The sequence below is a fragment of the Psittacula echo genome (assembly GCF_963264785.1).
Source record: "Psittacula echo genome assembly, chromosome: 3".
Taxonomy (NCBI): domain Eukaryota; kingdom Metazoa; phylum Chordata; class Aves; order Psittaciformes; family Psittacidae; genus Psittacula; species Psittacula echo.
The window spans coordinates 41,513,887-41,529,922 of NC_137736.1; positions in this window are offsets into that span (position 1 = coordinate 41,513,887).

Genomic DNA, 16,036 nt, shown 5'->3' on the forward strand with positions numbered 1-16,036 from the left:
CCCCTGGTGTAGAAACAGGATGTAGGATGTTCAAGTGGCCTCATCACTTTTCTCTTACTTTGGAATGGAAAGCTCTCATTAAAGGAAGAGCTTTCCCTGCTCCAGCAGATTGTCACTTTTGGTTTGGAGCCTTCACTGCAGGCTTTCCTGCTCATGCTTGGTTGTAGTATCTGGATTACAAAAATTCCATCTTCTGCTGTAACCTCTTGCAGAAAGGCAGTGCTCTAGGAGAGGATGGAGAATTTGAAATGCATAAATCAGTTTGCAGGCAGTTTCATTAATGTGTCTTCTCAATTATCTTGATTGCATCAGCTCACCATAATCTACAACTTGGAAGCTGTGCCTCAGCTGCGTTTTGTTCACATGCAGTTTCAGTCATTAAACACATTCTGGTCTAACAAAACCACTGCAACTTTGTGTTTGGGCTTTTCTCAGCAAACATATGTAAGGATGTAGTTTTGCATTCCTTTTGCATAATTGGATTTATAAAAAAATTTAGGATAGGTTTGTGTTTTAATCAAGCATTTCATTAACTTTAGAAATTATTGCAGTTGCAACTTAACGTTTTAACAAAAGTTTCAAAGCTTTAAACTAAAGTTAGAAAATGTTATGGTACCTGTAAAATATATGCTGATGGAGGACACACAAAGGCAAAAATCACTAGGTCTAACAACTGAGTGTCTGCTGTTTTGTTGTTTTTTCCCTGATCTCATGAGGAGTATCTGCTTGGAATAACTGCATAAACCTAGTTGACTTATTCATAAGAACTCCTTGGTTTTGACAGTACTGCACCTTATCTTAAACCTGTGGTGCTTAGAGATTTGTCTTAAGATCTGATGAGTGCTCCAGCAATGAAGTGCTGCTGCTTCTGATCAGTCACAATGATCTACAGTGCTGGGTAAGTACTGTGTATTCTTTAACTGCACCCTTTGTGACTGTAAATACACTTTTAGGAAGGAGGTGACTGAGATAACTGATTTCACCTAACAGCTGGATGCAAATGTTTGTATATAAAGTGGATTATCTGATGTTTAGTGGAAACCTTGTGAAGTTGTTACAGAAGGGGTATGTTAGTTTTTGGGTAGATGGTCTGTGATTGTGACGTGTTCTAGTTTGATATAAAAATCAGGCCAGACCCATAGAAGCAGCTTGGAGGAGTGCCACTGTTTTACAAAGTATTTTCTCTCTAGGAACAATGATGTTTTGATTTAAAGAGAAAAAAAATCATTAAACATTCACTCAGCAGATTATTTTTTTTCTAGTTAGGCAAGACTTAAACCCTCAAATGCAAGTATTTGATGATTTTGCAGGTTCCATTTTGAGTATTCTGACAAATTAAGTGTCCTTTATTCCAAAGCTATAGTGATCTTGCTGAAGTTAGCGAGGGCTCCCTTGCTAGTTTTGCTTTTTAAAAACAAAAGGTAGATACAGTTCTGTTACTACTTTGGAAACAAGAAGCCTCTGAATGAAGGACATGAAACACAGGTGCTACTTGATTTTAGGCTAAAAACTTCATCTTTTTGGAAGTGTTTTAGGAAAAAAAGTTTAGGCATGTGGAGGTGTTTTTTCTTTTTAGGAAAAATACAGAATATTTCAGGAAAAATTTGGTAGGTGAGGGAGATTATCGTAGGTTTGAAAAGTGATATTCTGGTTCCAGACTGATACAGCTTCTTGGTATGTTGTATAACTGGTAATGAATTCTGGCATTGGTTACGAAGTCCAGGAGTAGTAGCAGTGTGCCCAAAACTGCTGGTGTAGAGCTGCTCAGCTGAAACAGGATGCATGGCATCTTTGGAAAGCATTTAATGGCCACATACTATGGCCCTGTGTCTCGTGCTTGGACGTGCAGCCAGTTGGTGACATGGGGCTTCCCTACCCTAAATCAAAGTCAGAAGTCACAGCTCAATGAATAGTTAGCAGAAGTGCTCAAGGGTTCTCTGCTGGTTTGTTCTCATGCATCCTGAACCAGCCTTCCATATCCCTGGCACTAGGGAGTATTTCTCACCTGGAGTTTTTCTTCTTTAAATTTGAGGCTATTCAGTTAATTCCAGTGGCTTGGCAAATCTGGAGTTGCTTTTGGCAGTGTAACTTGGTCTTCTTGCAGACTATCCCATGCACTGGAGAGTGCCTAGTGTGACTCTGCCCAGGGTCTCCACGTGTGGTAGTGGACCTAGTCATCAAAGAAGAGGAGAAAAAATAGTCAAATATGCTTTCCAGACAGGTACAGGCAGGGTCTGAGAAAGCTTTGGAGGGAACGCCTTATATCTTTATGATGATTTGTAAATTCTTTCCCCTGATTAGATTTCTGTATATGCTTTGCTTTCTTCATGCTGAACAGCTGTGGCGGTGAAAAGCTTTGGTCATTTCATCAGTGCAGATACTGAAGCCTGATGGGTTGGCTTAGCTGCTGTTCCAGGTAGCTGATTTTAACTTGATTGCTTTTTCCCCCACATTTGTCTCAAATGATTGTTCATAAGCCAAACAGACATTCTTCTTTCTTTTTTTGTCACTGATCATTATATATGATCACGAATCTGTCACTCATCATTATCTTTCAAACTGTGAAATTTTCAAAGCTCCAGTGGGTAGGTAATGAGCTGTGTGTACGTTCACACTCTTCTTTACAGCATGGATACCTCAGGTCAGTGTTGTACCACACAGAAAGAGCTTAATAAATACTTTATATATCTATAAAGCAAATCTTAAAAAACACATAGCATTTTGAAACTTACCTCAGGCTTTACTACTACTTTTTAGTGAGTCTGAGAAGCAGGCAGTCTGACTTGATCCTGTAGCCCTTTCAAGAAGCTCAAGCCAGTGCTGCTTGAAGTAAGCATTGCTATCTCTGGTAAAACAGCAACTGCCAGACAAAATGTGCATACCTTGTTTGTACAAGTGAAATACTTGAAGCAAGTTTATTTAAATATGTATGTTGGCCTTAGTTATCAGATGGTTGATTAAATAAAAAGCCACATAATTTGCATGCAGAACATTATCATCTTGTAGTCCATGTATTATGGTATTAAAGGCAAGAGCCATAAATCAGATTTTTTTAAGACAGCTATAACAAGATCCATTTTATTTGCAACTGCAGTAATATTAAACTTAACCGAACATAGCATGATGTTCTCTTCTATCATGTTTTGCTAGTTGATTGCCTTTCAGCTCTAGTCCAAGTTGAAATACATGTTGCTTTGGCCAAGGAGGTTCCGAAGTATTTGATGGTTCCTTGTCTGAGGTTTTTTGACAGCAATTTTTTACCAATTATAACTTTCAGGTTTGTAGCAGTTCTTGGTGCAAATGTTCACCTTGTGAGCATTACCTTCTCTCCAGCAACACGCTTGTTAATGGAGCAGACTTAAACATTAAAAAAATCAAAGCAGTTTAATCATGAACTTTTAAAGACAGCTCTGTGAGTGTCAGACAGCTGTGTGCATGCAAGATCTGTCATGAAAAATAACCTTTATTGCTGAAACGTTATTCTGAGATGTTACTCCGTCTGGAATAGCAGTTGATGCAATTTGTATCCCAGTGCAAGAGCCACTGTTCATGTAGAACTTCAAGTGATTTCCCCCTCCAGATTTAGTCTTTCAGAAAAGCAGAAAATGGGTTAATTGTATCAATATGCTGTTTTGACTGGCTCTTTCCTAGGTTGCTAGTTAGCCCCTATGTTTGGATTTCCTCCCCCTTCCTCAGTGGGACTGAGGTGCAAAGCCCTACTGTCTGTGATTCTTTACAATGTCTGTTTTTTTCCTGATAAATCCTTAGTAGGAATTCTGTTCTTGTGGAAGGTTGACTATTTCAAATCCAAGTTATGTGTTCTTGATAGCTAGAACTGGGAAGCAAAAGTCATTTTTCCTTCTCGTTGTCTTTCTGATCTGCCAAGATACCCCAGGAAAGAAACATAACAATGATGACAGAGTAATAGCAGGATGCTATGCTAAATATGGCTAAGCTATTTAAGTGTATTCTGGTTGTGACACAAATCATCTATCCACCAAGGAGGGAAATACGGATGTTTTCATGAGCTATGAAACTCACCAACTGTGTGAAATTCCCATGTGGCGATACCTGGCTTCAAAAATGAAAGCACATTCATTGCAGCAATAAATGCAGAGTGTGTAAATCTTTCTCAGTAGCTTTCAAAGCTGTTCCTTAAAACTGGAAGTGAAAGAAAACCACTTCGCTCTTTTTCCAGCTCACTGACATAAAATTTATTGTATGTTAGAAACAGCTTTGAAAGAAATTCTCTGCCCTGACAAATGAGGGATGTGTTTCTTATCCAGAGAAATTAACTTACTGTCTCCCAAAGAGAATTTTGTCTTGTCTGGATTTTTCCAACTCCTGCAGATATTCAAATCTTTCTAAAGTTGTGCTGTTCTTCAGCTGCCACATTTTTTTACCTGTCTTTACCAGCTGCAGGCAAAGTCCTCACTAGCCACCTGCAGGTCATTGGTCTGACACTGAAGACCTGCAGTGTGACAGAGATACACGTTTAATCTAGATATGTTTATAATAAACCTGTCATGCCAGTGTCTTATGGGAAGAGGTGATCCTATTGCTGATCCGTTAGGAGTCAGAAATCCCAGCACCACCTTGGACACAGATTCCTGTCTCTTTGGGACACAGGATCTTCTGATCTTGACCACCTCTCAGAGCTGCTGCTTTCTTTGATTTTTGGGGCAGCCAACCTGATGTACCCATTTTGAAACCACGCTGGCCCAAGTGCAGCATATTATCATTAGAGATATGTGGACATCTCATGTGCCCATGTAATGCCTGGTAGCTGACTCTTGCCTTTTTTCCATGCTGAGCCTGAAGTGAGTATTTTGGAGCTCAGTTCTAACTGTGTGCATGAGTCCTGCTGAAATAAGGATCCTTTGTGTGCATCTGGTTTCGTAAGCGTGTTTTAGCAGATTAAGATTTTAGTGACAGAACATTTGAGAAACTGCAGTCAGTTGCTATTTTAATTCATAATCAGTCTTCAGGGGTGAGAAGAGTCAGATGAAAGGGAGGAACATCAAGAGAAAAAATGTGTAGTTATTTACGTGAAATTCTGTATTCAGGGCATTGCGATTAACTTTTTAGTGGTTCACTAAACTAACCTAACGGTTAAAAAAAACTCAAAAAGAAGAGAGTGGGGAAATTTGAAATACGGGTGCCTTCCTCTCAACCTGAAAACATCAGAGAGATGCAATATCAATCATGCGCAACAGCTGTATGAGCCCACAGAGTTTCTTTTTGCCCTCTGATTAGGAAGGCCTAACCAAGCGTTGCCAGTCTGAGGCTCGCTCTGGGTTTAGCTCTATAATTTTTTCCGCTTATATTCATTTGGTTTCGTCTCATATTGATAAATTTTTAAATTACTGAACACTCACTGAGCCATCACCTGCAAGCAGGAAAAATGCTTTTGGACCATAAGCATCTCATGTATCTTGTGGATAAGACTGGACATGGGAGACAAGCTCCACTCATAATGGGAGGAGAGTGGCTGTGCTGTCTTGGTGTAATCTGTTGTAGTACATTATCTTTGGTTTACCAGCATTTGAAAAATCAGAAATGAAAAGTCTGCAGCACATTAAGACACCTCATAAGCTGCGGGAAGAGACACAACCTAGACTGAGGTTCTGAATGTCACGCCATCACTGAAAACCCCATTGCTTGGTTTTTTCCCTTGTTTTTTGAGTCATTGTTTAGAAAGAAGTAAGGTGGCCCCATGTGCTGCACTACTCCTAAACACTGCAGAAAGATGCACTAGTAGCACTAAATCTACATGACTTAGTTTTACCTGCCAGCTTGCATGGGCTAAGATGCTGGTAAACACCAGATGTTCTGTCACAATGTACCTCTTAGTGGTCAGGTTACGTTTATTCCCACATTGCAGTAGTACGGAATTTCTGACAAGTTGATCCCAAAGCCCTTTTGAAAGATTTCAGCCATTCCCTGCAAAGAAGTGTGTTATCTGAGCACTGAAGCAGCGGCCCAGTCTTCCAGGAGGAGGAGGAGAAAGGGGAAGAGAAGGAGCCAAGAGCATGAGTTCTGTGGACAGGGCAGCAGTTACACCCTGCTGTGCATCTGTTGGTTTTATCACCCTGGCAGATTGTGAAAGCAACAACAATACAAATTAATCTCAAATTCTCAAACACAACTTTAGCTATTGTTTGTCACCTTCCAGTTCATGGAGTTTTGCAGTTTCCTGGGGTGTTGTTCCACTGCAGTTAAATCACTGAATTTAGCAAAGGAAAGCTACCTACAAAGGGAGCGCCCATGATAGGAGCCACAAGATGGGTACTTTTATCTGATTTGGCTTTACTTTCATCTGGTACACAAATATTGGTAATTTCACCTGGTGTTTACCTGCCGTGTAGGCAGGCTATTTGGTAAGGTAGACATATGTGTGTGTGTGTACATACACAACTATGACAGATAGCCCAGTTTACTGATAGCTTGTAGCTGGTCCCAGTGGAGCTGTGCGCTTGCATGCATTGAATTCATGTGTTAAAACAAGAAAAAATGCATTATGGTGTTGAAAAGATAGGAAATCTACCAAAAGGTGTAATAAAAAACAGAATTATAGCCAGATAATTTTTATTGTAGCTTCGGAAGTCTGGCTATATCTACTAAGTTGTATAGGTTTATTTTTGAATAAAACAAACAAATGCTTAATAATTATTTATACTTTATTTTAAGGGTACTGGTGTAGTAAATTTTAAAGCTCCATAACTTGCTGCACTGTGATTGATCTCTTAAACCCCTCCATACTAAATCTAAATAAGTGAGACAACAGTTAGAGGAAAGTTGTTTAACCAATGAGACAGAAATAAAGAAAATAAAAACACATCAAATGGAATTTCTGCAGAAACTTAATTTTATTAAACACAAAATGTCCTGAACGTAGTGCCTGCCAAATAAATCAAATTTAAAAACCTGTATTTCAGGAAGATAATCAGTGTGTATGACACTGAGATGTTGGCTGTAAAATTTCCGGGCATTGACATATAATCACACAAACAGCACTCACAACTTCATGTAATCGTGGAATGGTTTGGGTTGGAACGGGCCTTACAATCACCCAGTTCCAGCCCCTCTGTCACTGGCAGGGACACCTTCCACTAGGCCAGGTTGATCCAAGCCCCATCCAACCCAGCCATGAACACTGCCAGGGATGCGGCAACCACAACTTCCCTGGGCAGCCTGTGCCAGTGCCTCACCACTTTCATAGTGAAGAATTTCTTCCATATATCTAGTGTAAATCTCCCCTCTTTCAGTTCAAAGCCATTCCCCCTTGTCCTGTCCCTACATGCCCTTGTAAAAAGTCTCTCGTCAGCTTTTGTGTAGCCTCTTTTTAGGTGCTGAAAGCTGCTATAACTTGTAGTTGGAAGACTTACTTTAGACAAGCTGAGGTTCAAAAGCCTCCCTTCTTTCATTGCTTGTGTACAACAGCTGTGTTTTGGTTTAAAAGCCCAAAAACTCCCTCTCCCACCTCAACAGCTCTCCCTTACATTTTCCTCTCACTGCTCCAGTCATTCAGCTGCTGAAGGGCACCCAAACCCAGCACCCCAGCACCAGCATTGCCCTCTGTGTAGCCCTGCGTGCTCTTCCAAAGGGCAGGAGCAGGGCTGTGGGCAGCAGCCGCAGCAGTGGCCCCTTGTCTGAAGCATGGGTCTGAGGGGCTGAGCTGTTGCTGTCTGGCAGCTCCTGCACAGTTCGTCCCTTCACAGCTCGAGGGAGGAAGGAGAAGGCAGCCCCACGTCATCAAGAGCCGGTGCAGACAGTGGGCAGCTCCAGCCCACATCCCCAGCTGCGCCAGCCAGCCAGCACAAAAGGGGCTTTTTGGAGGCAGAGCTCTGATCCTGAAATGAAGGCCAAATCTGGCATAAGAGGTTGGTGAAAACAGCAGAGGGGAAGTTGGGAATTGTGCTATTCCGTGCCATGGTGCCTTTGATACATGGCTGGGTCTGAAAATTCACACAGTGCATTTGAAATTGCTGGAAAATATGCATTAAAGATCAATATTAAGGCTCTACCCCACTGCCTGAATGGTGGAAGGGATTCTGACACAAAATCAGAATCCAGTCGTGTCTCCTCTGTAAAGGTCTTTTCTGCTCCTCAGTAAAAACCTGGTTTTCCTGATCCTATGTATGGATCTAAAGGTTGACATCCTTTGTCCTCTCCCTCTTTTGTACCCTAAGACCATTCTTAAAGTGGGCTGTCAGCCTAGGCTTGACCGCAGCATTTCTAATGCTATAGTTATCACTAGGTTGTGACTCACAGATTGGTCAAACCCCAGGAAGCTTTGCTTTTGTCCTAAGGTGGTGCCACCAGTTCCCTGCAGGGATGTGCCACTGTCACCCCATCCCGGCACCTTTCCTCTCCCTGCCCGCCCCACCTGGCTGTCGGGGGGGGGTCCCATTCAGGCTTCTCTTTGCATTCAGCCCTCCTGCTGCTCCTTTCAAATAAATAGGAATCAAAGCTATTTCCATTGGAAGGGACCTCCAAAGATCACGTACTCCAACTGCCGGAACACTTGAGAGCATCGATCACCTCTCTAGGGAGCCTGTTCCAGTGTTTGACCACTTTCCTGAAGAGAAATGCTTCCTAGTGCTGGTCTTTACCAGTTTTAATGAAACTAAAGTAGGCAAATGGAAAGTCTTAAAAAAATACATAAGAGCAATGGAAAGATGTTTGCCTTCAGTCCGTTCAAATCAATTTATCCCCGACACTGAGGATGAAATAGCTGTGAGATTGCTGGGACTGAGCAGTGTGTAAAGCAGGCTCAACAGAACTATTATTTTATTACAGTTTGGTGCATACGTTTGTGCTCACAGAAAGTCATGACCTCAGTTACCAACCCTGCAGTGGCATTTTTCACACGGAAAAAAAAGCTTGTTGCACAAAATTGATTTCAGTGAAAAATCTCAGGACGAGGCATTAGGAGAATGTTTCAAAACCCAGCTAAAAAGGAAGAAAAGAGCTCACTTCCTCCAAAAGTTCTACCACAATCCAGTTTGTCACAGGGATGCTCTCTGTGTTACTGCCCCAAATTAGAACATCTTGGAAAATAAAGAGCAATCTCACTCTAATTCCTCGTGAAGCTATGAAGTCTGGAGCATGACTTCAAAATGAAAATGAGCCTCGAATGTTATAGCCTCTGCTTTCCCTATGCCCATTTAAAGAAAAACAATAGCTGTGATAGGATCTGTATCAAAAAAATACCAAACCCAGACCTAAAAATGAAGACCTGTGCACAAAGTGCCACCCAACAGAGCTCCAGAGCGTATCCTTGAACCCGAGCCGTCTGATATGTTTGAGAAGCTGCCCCTGAATTAGTATGGGGGAAACCTGGCACCTGGCTGGGTTTTAACTGAAACTTTATAGTTCACAGAACACAGCCATTCTATAAGGCCTCAGAGAAAACACTGCTCTTCCTTTTTATCCATGGGTTTGATCCTGTGAGGTGCAGACATCTTGCATCTTCCCAGTTACTGTGGTGGCAACTGGGAAACTCCACACCTTGTGGAGCTGGGCTGGCTGATAAAGGACGATCCACTAGCAGAAGCCTTGCTGGGAAGCGGCACTTAACAGAGTGACCAAGATAGCTTAGACATCCTTCTTTTTAAATTGCTCTTTTTTCATTGTTTTCATAAGTCATCTGAAGATATCTGAATTTATCATTCAGGTATCATTTATCATTAACTGCTCAAAATACGGTAGATCTGCATAACACAAGTAAAACATTTAATGAGAACTAACTTGTGCTGATTTGAATGGGTGATAATTCTTAACTTTACAGGAATATTCATGGGAATGCAGTAACTGTGATGTCCAGCATTTGATGTTCAATGTGCGTTCTTACAATATCTGAACTAGAGTACTAGAGGAGATTACAACATAGAGTACAAAGATATTAGACCAGTACATACAGTTTTATTTATTTATAGAAGCCAATTTAATTTTACAGGAAAGTACAGAGTAAATCAGCACTAACACTGGTGCAATTTCTCACCTTAAAACACCTTTGCAATAATGGAAACTCAGTGAAGAGTGTTAACAGAAAAAGTCTCTTTGGTGTTCATGTTCCCAGTTCCCCTTTTAGTAAGAAAAAGCATTGTTTTGTACGCATCTTCCACAGATTTCAGTGCATCCTTTTCAATCTATTTGACAGTCAATCTTGTTTTGATAGTTTGGGCTGGTTGGGAAAGGTGCTATAGACACAAGCCCAGGCACAACAGAGAATAAATAGCAAAATTTGGTGCCAAAGCACGATGGTCACTTTATCTGGTAAACAAGGCATTTAGAACAAGGCTGAGTATCATCAAAGTAGATAGCAAATACCCAGCAGTCCAATTATTTTCCCTTTGTCTCTATCAGAAACAAATAACCATTTGAAGATCCCTACCTGAAGACCCATTATCTCCAGAACAGAACAACAGAAATAATCACTTCCTTCAAAACTAATACAAAATGAAACTGTACAGACTGGATTTCCCCACACAGAATTAATGTAGCCAGTTTAGCCTTGCTTTATTCACAGCATCCAGGCGGAGCTATTTGCTGGCCCATTATCAGGTACCCCCAAGCCATGTTAGGGGTTTAGCCCACTGCAGTGCTGCACAGCCCTTCCTAGCACATTCCTCCTAATCTTGTTCATACAGCCAGCATTTCTAGTAAATTTGATGTGAAATGTCAAGCTTTATATTTACATTCCTGAAACAACTATTTTTTTTTGGTCTCCCAAGCATTTACTCTCTATTGAGGAAAAAGGGTTATCTGGGGCAGTTCATCCTGATCTTGGTAGGCAATTAAAGGAAAAACTGAAACAAAGTTGTAAAGCAGAACTAGATAGAAGGCTTAATTTGGGAATTTCCTTGTTCCTGCTGTGTGATCAATATTCAAAGAAGATACCTTTTCCCCATGAAGCAATAAAAGAAAAATAAAAGAGCATAACTAAGAAAAAGTGTAGTCATGAAGCAGAGAGAGAAATGAAAACCTGGCACTGAAGTGAACATGACCTGCTGAAAGAGAAGAAGGGATAGAGATTGGTTTTTTTTCCTCTGAGTAAAACCCCACGCATTTAGATTTGTAGTGTAATTGAACAAAAGGCTGGCTGGCAATCTAATATAGAAAACTTGTCAAATAAGCATTGTACAATGGTCAAGTGCTTTGGTTTGGATAAAATAAGGACAGTATGTCCCAACTCAACATCACCAGAAATTAAGTTGTATCTGAATTGTTAATACTACTAGGAATAAAGTTACTTAAACTCCTATCCTTCCTAAGGCTAGCCTAGTCATCTATCACACTTATTTCCTAGCTGAAGGTTTGATATTATGTTACAGTACTGCCTGTGTTGTCCAGAACTCCTAAATGAATGACGTTAAATATTTTTGTGCCTTGAAGCAAGAAAGAAACTTAAGTAAATGGATTTTAAAAGCTAAAAAGTAAAATAAAGAAGGTTTTAAAAATAGGGAGGGAAAAAAGAAGAAAATTTCAAGCATATGCACATGAACTTCATCTCTTTTAGACACACACTGCTGCCCAGCTAAGTAAGCAGCCTCGAGGTCCATCTCCCTGTGCTAAGCCACATTGCCCCTCTGCAGGGGAATGTAGGGCAAGTCCAGATGCTAACTCAGACTGCCCGAGATCCTGACTGCACTCCAGCGGTGACTTCCTGTGCTGAACACTAGCAGGGCTCAGGGCAACATGGTCAGAGCTGTGAAACTTCAGAGTACCTAAACTGGGGTCATGACATAGCTGTAAAAGAAAATAGTTTCCACACTGTAGCTTGAAGACCTTTTAGTATGTATTAGTTAGAGAACATGAAACCCACATCCGAGAACGTCCTCGTTTGGAGAAAGAAACCAGCAGGATTCAATACCTTGTGCAGAACCATCAGTTTCATGAGAGGTAGCCATGGAGGTACTGCTACAACAGGGCTTTAGCTGGCAGGTCTGCATGGGAAACCAAGGGGTGAATGATGCAAGCCCTGAAAGCTCACACACAAATGCAGAGGTTATGAAGTTTCCTCAGGGGAAGTGGAGATTTTTAGCCATTGAGCTGGTATGTGATCAGTATGTTTCATTTTACAGCATTTCTGGTTAGTCCTGTGTTTATTTATACAGGAGTCCCAGATCTAAATTATAGAATCACAGAATGGCTTGGGTTGGAAGGGATCTTAAACATCACCCAGTTCCAACCCCCTGACATGGGCAGGGACACCCTCCACTAGACCAGGTTGCTCAAAGCCCCGTCCAACCTGGCCATGGGTTTAACATAAAATTGTAATAAAAATCAGGTAATAGTGCAGTGTTGGGTAATAATTAACTTAATGATTAACTGATTAACTGAAAAGCCAAAATAACAGAACTTAATAAATGAAAGGCAGATGAATAAAAGAAAGGCAGAAAAAAACCAAACCACCTTTCTTTTCAAACATAAGGTGTATAAGCCCTCACAGACAATAACAGAAACTTCACATTTGTCATCTGGCAGCTGGAGCTCTTCTTCCTTACATACTATGTGGAACTAATGGTTCTCCAAAAATAAACAGTTGCTGTGACCTTGAGTAACAAATATGTAGCTTTTGAGAATGGCAAAATCCTTAACTTTTCAGGGTTCTTCTGTCTAATTCACTAATGACCTGGTAGTGCCTTTCAAAGGATAAATGTAACATAAAAATCAATACTGAGTTACAGAAATTTTTGGTACCTTTCCCATTATTGATTAAACTCTTTTTAGAATTTAAGGCAATAAAACATTCATTACTTTTTCAAACTTCTTTTTTTTTTTTTTTTGCTTTCCTGAAAAATTCTCACTCTGGTTTTGCTGTCCTGTCCTTACATTCACTGATTTCACGTTGCTTCTGGCACTCTGTATTTCAAAGTGTCTGTGATGTGAGATGCACACCAAGATTTTCCGTACTTAAATTTGTTCTATCTATTTTACTTACTCTACTAAAATGACTGCTGGACTGCATCTGCATATTTGTCAGTCTCATTCATCAAGGAGCCCAGGCCTCCTGCCCCAGCTGGGAAGCAGGATTAAGCATGCAAATTGTTCAAAGTTGATTTCTTATTCCTTAAACACACATCTAATTCTTTCTTGCTGAAGCTGATGATAACATCAAAATACAGTTAAACACCTTTTCTGAACAGAGACATTTCTCTGGATTTATGACAGAGCTATGACAACCAGCACTTTGTTCTGGGTATTGGGCTTTCTTTTTCACATTTGCCTTTCCTGAAAAGACAAAGAAGCAATGCACCATCAGTGGAAAGCAGAATCCCTTCCTGTCCTCCATCTGAAAGATGGAAAAAGCACAGGAAGAAATACAACAAAAGTAATGACTAGACATCTTTTGATTTACAGATATTTATTCATCTTGTCATGTTCTAATTATAAATAAAATAGTGATATACTATTCCTTCATGGGGTTTTTTTGAGGCTTTTAAGCTATCAAATGGCAACATGCATTGATATTTCTGTTTAGTTGCAAAATCAAGGTGCCATGTATTCACAACTCATAAAGACTTATTATGATACGTGGTTTTTGTACTTTACCTTTTAAACACTTATAAAGAAATTGGCTTAGGCAGAAAAAAGCCCAACAGTCAAAACACAGGCTATGTCTTGCATTTCACATGCTCATTTGGGGGTTTATATGAAAGAGTATCGAAGATCTGTGCCAGTTTCAAATGAGAGGTACTGTACTTGCCAATACCCCATCACACCAAACTGTATGCTCAATTACATTTTACATTGAGATGCAATAGCAGGTACCAGCAAATTGGTGCATTTGCTCTAAACGCCAGCTTCATTCCACAGAAGAGATGCAGCATTTTAGTGTGGGTTGAAGATGTTACAAATTGTCTGGAAGGTGTTGATGTACCTTATGGAATTTTAAGGCAATAGCTTTTCTTAAAATCAAAGTACAAATCTTTCCTCATTGCATTTACTAAGTACATAGCAAGCATTGAAATAAATGCTGCTCTAAGATGGGTCAAAAATTTTCCCTGTTCAAGTTAATACAAGAACGAAATATTGTCTGATATGAGCAGAATTTGTAGCAATTGTTTGAGGCTTGTGCTTGGGGAGGAAGAGAGTGAATCGTACAGGCACTGCTGTTGTGAGAGTTTTGTCAGGCAGAAAGGGCGACTGGAGCAACGGACTGATGGTTTTTTCTTCATTTTATAGCCATCAACTCATCATCATCCTCCCACCAGCAGTCCTCAGCTCCACTCCACCAGCACTTGTGAAGCAAACGGTGAAAGAGGGCACATACCCACCAGTGACAGCCTCACAGCCTGCTCTCTCCTCAGCCTGAGGAAGTCTGTAGGATGACTGGGAGAATGATGCCAGGCAGTGGGAAGTGCTGCCAGTCAGCTGTGGTTAGCAGCCCAGGTGTGACCACTGCGCCGGGCAAGCCACACAGCAAGTCTTCCGCACAGCTTCCCTTCAGCTACTGACCCGCTGTGGGCAGTAAAGTCACTTTTATTCACACTATTTGCACTGAACTGTCTATTATTTAATTATGGGAAGGACATAAAAAGATGTCCTTGGGCACTGCCAACCTGCTTTTTACTGATGAAAATAAGGAGAAAGCACCCTGTCTTCTCTGGATCCCAGTTCATAGTGTTGGTAACTGTGGAGTAAACCATTTCTTTACATGTAGTCATGGTCCAGTCAACATGTAGGCATGTGCTCACATCCCTAAACCTCCTTCACCTATTCCTGCTCAGTCTGACGACGTTTAAGTATTTGAAAATGTTATTAATGTGCAAACAAGACCTGATCAGACCCCCAGAGACATTTCGACACCCAATCAACAGCCCACTACGTAATATTTATCCTGGAGGTGCTACTAAAACATCACTTGGCTGATTTGAAGTGACTACTCACGGCTCGAAACAGCAATGTTCTCATCAAAAATTACGTCTTACCTGCAATTAAGTTCCGGGGTTTTAACTGCCCCTGGGGTATTTTACACAAGCACTGCTTATGAGCTCCATCAGGTAGAGAATGAAGGTTATTTTTAAAACCAAAGTGATCATGCAAGAAAATAAGCACTTTGGTTCAGAATTCAATCTGGACCTGATGGGTCGACATAGTTAAAGTGTACTTGATCTGTGATACAGTATAAATAATGCAAGTCCCACCATGCATTCTCGAGAGCACAATAATTACAAGGATTTTACATATTCATCCACCTACTCATGTTTTGATTTTAGTCACATTTTGTGAACTTCTTGCATTCTAATAATGAACCACTTTATTCACTGTTCTGCCCCCATCAGAAAAAAATCAGACTACAATTAAGATAATTATTCATCATGTTACAGATTAAATCCCAAAGAGCAGAAAATACCATTTAATTAAAAATAGGCATCCAGGAAAATAAAAACCAGCTATGTGACATATTATGACTGTATGAATTACTATAGTATAAGTTTCTCTTTTAACACTTTACAATGGGAGGTAATAGAAAAATAATTAACTTCAAGTAGAACAATCCTGACATACACACACTACTCTGAATCACAGCGAAAAATAGAAGGTACATAGAAACAAGGAGAAGATAAGGTCGAGTAGACCCAGCAGACCTTCTAACAGCTGTCTTCTAAAGTCCAGTTATAGGACAGAAATATGCTGCCAAGGCAAACAACTCCAACACTGCAGAATTTGCAAAACAGAATTATTGTTATCTGCTTCTTGAGCTTGAGAAGATGTGAAAACTACAAGCTTTAAAACCTGTATTTATATGTATATATAATATGTATAATATATAATTATCATCTAAGATATAGTATGCAATATGTAATATGTAATGAGACCTGCAAGTAGTAGTTTTAATCCAGAACTCTAGGTACTGTGAAACTTGTATTAAAATAATTAAAGTTAACAATGGCAATCCCATTAGGTGGAAATTTGATCCCTAGAGAGGGAAGAAGTGGAAAAGCAAAGAACCAATGGCCAGAAAACTAGCTGTAGTCCCCTGGAGGAAGGGAATAAATCCTGTATATCATCCCTGCCCCTCAGG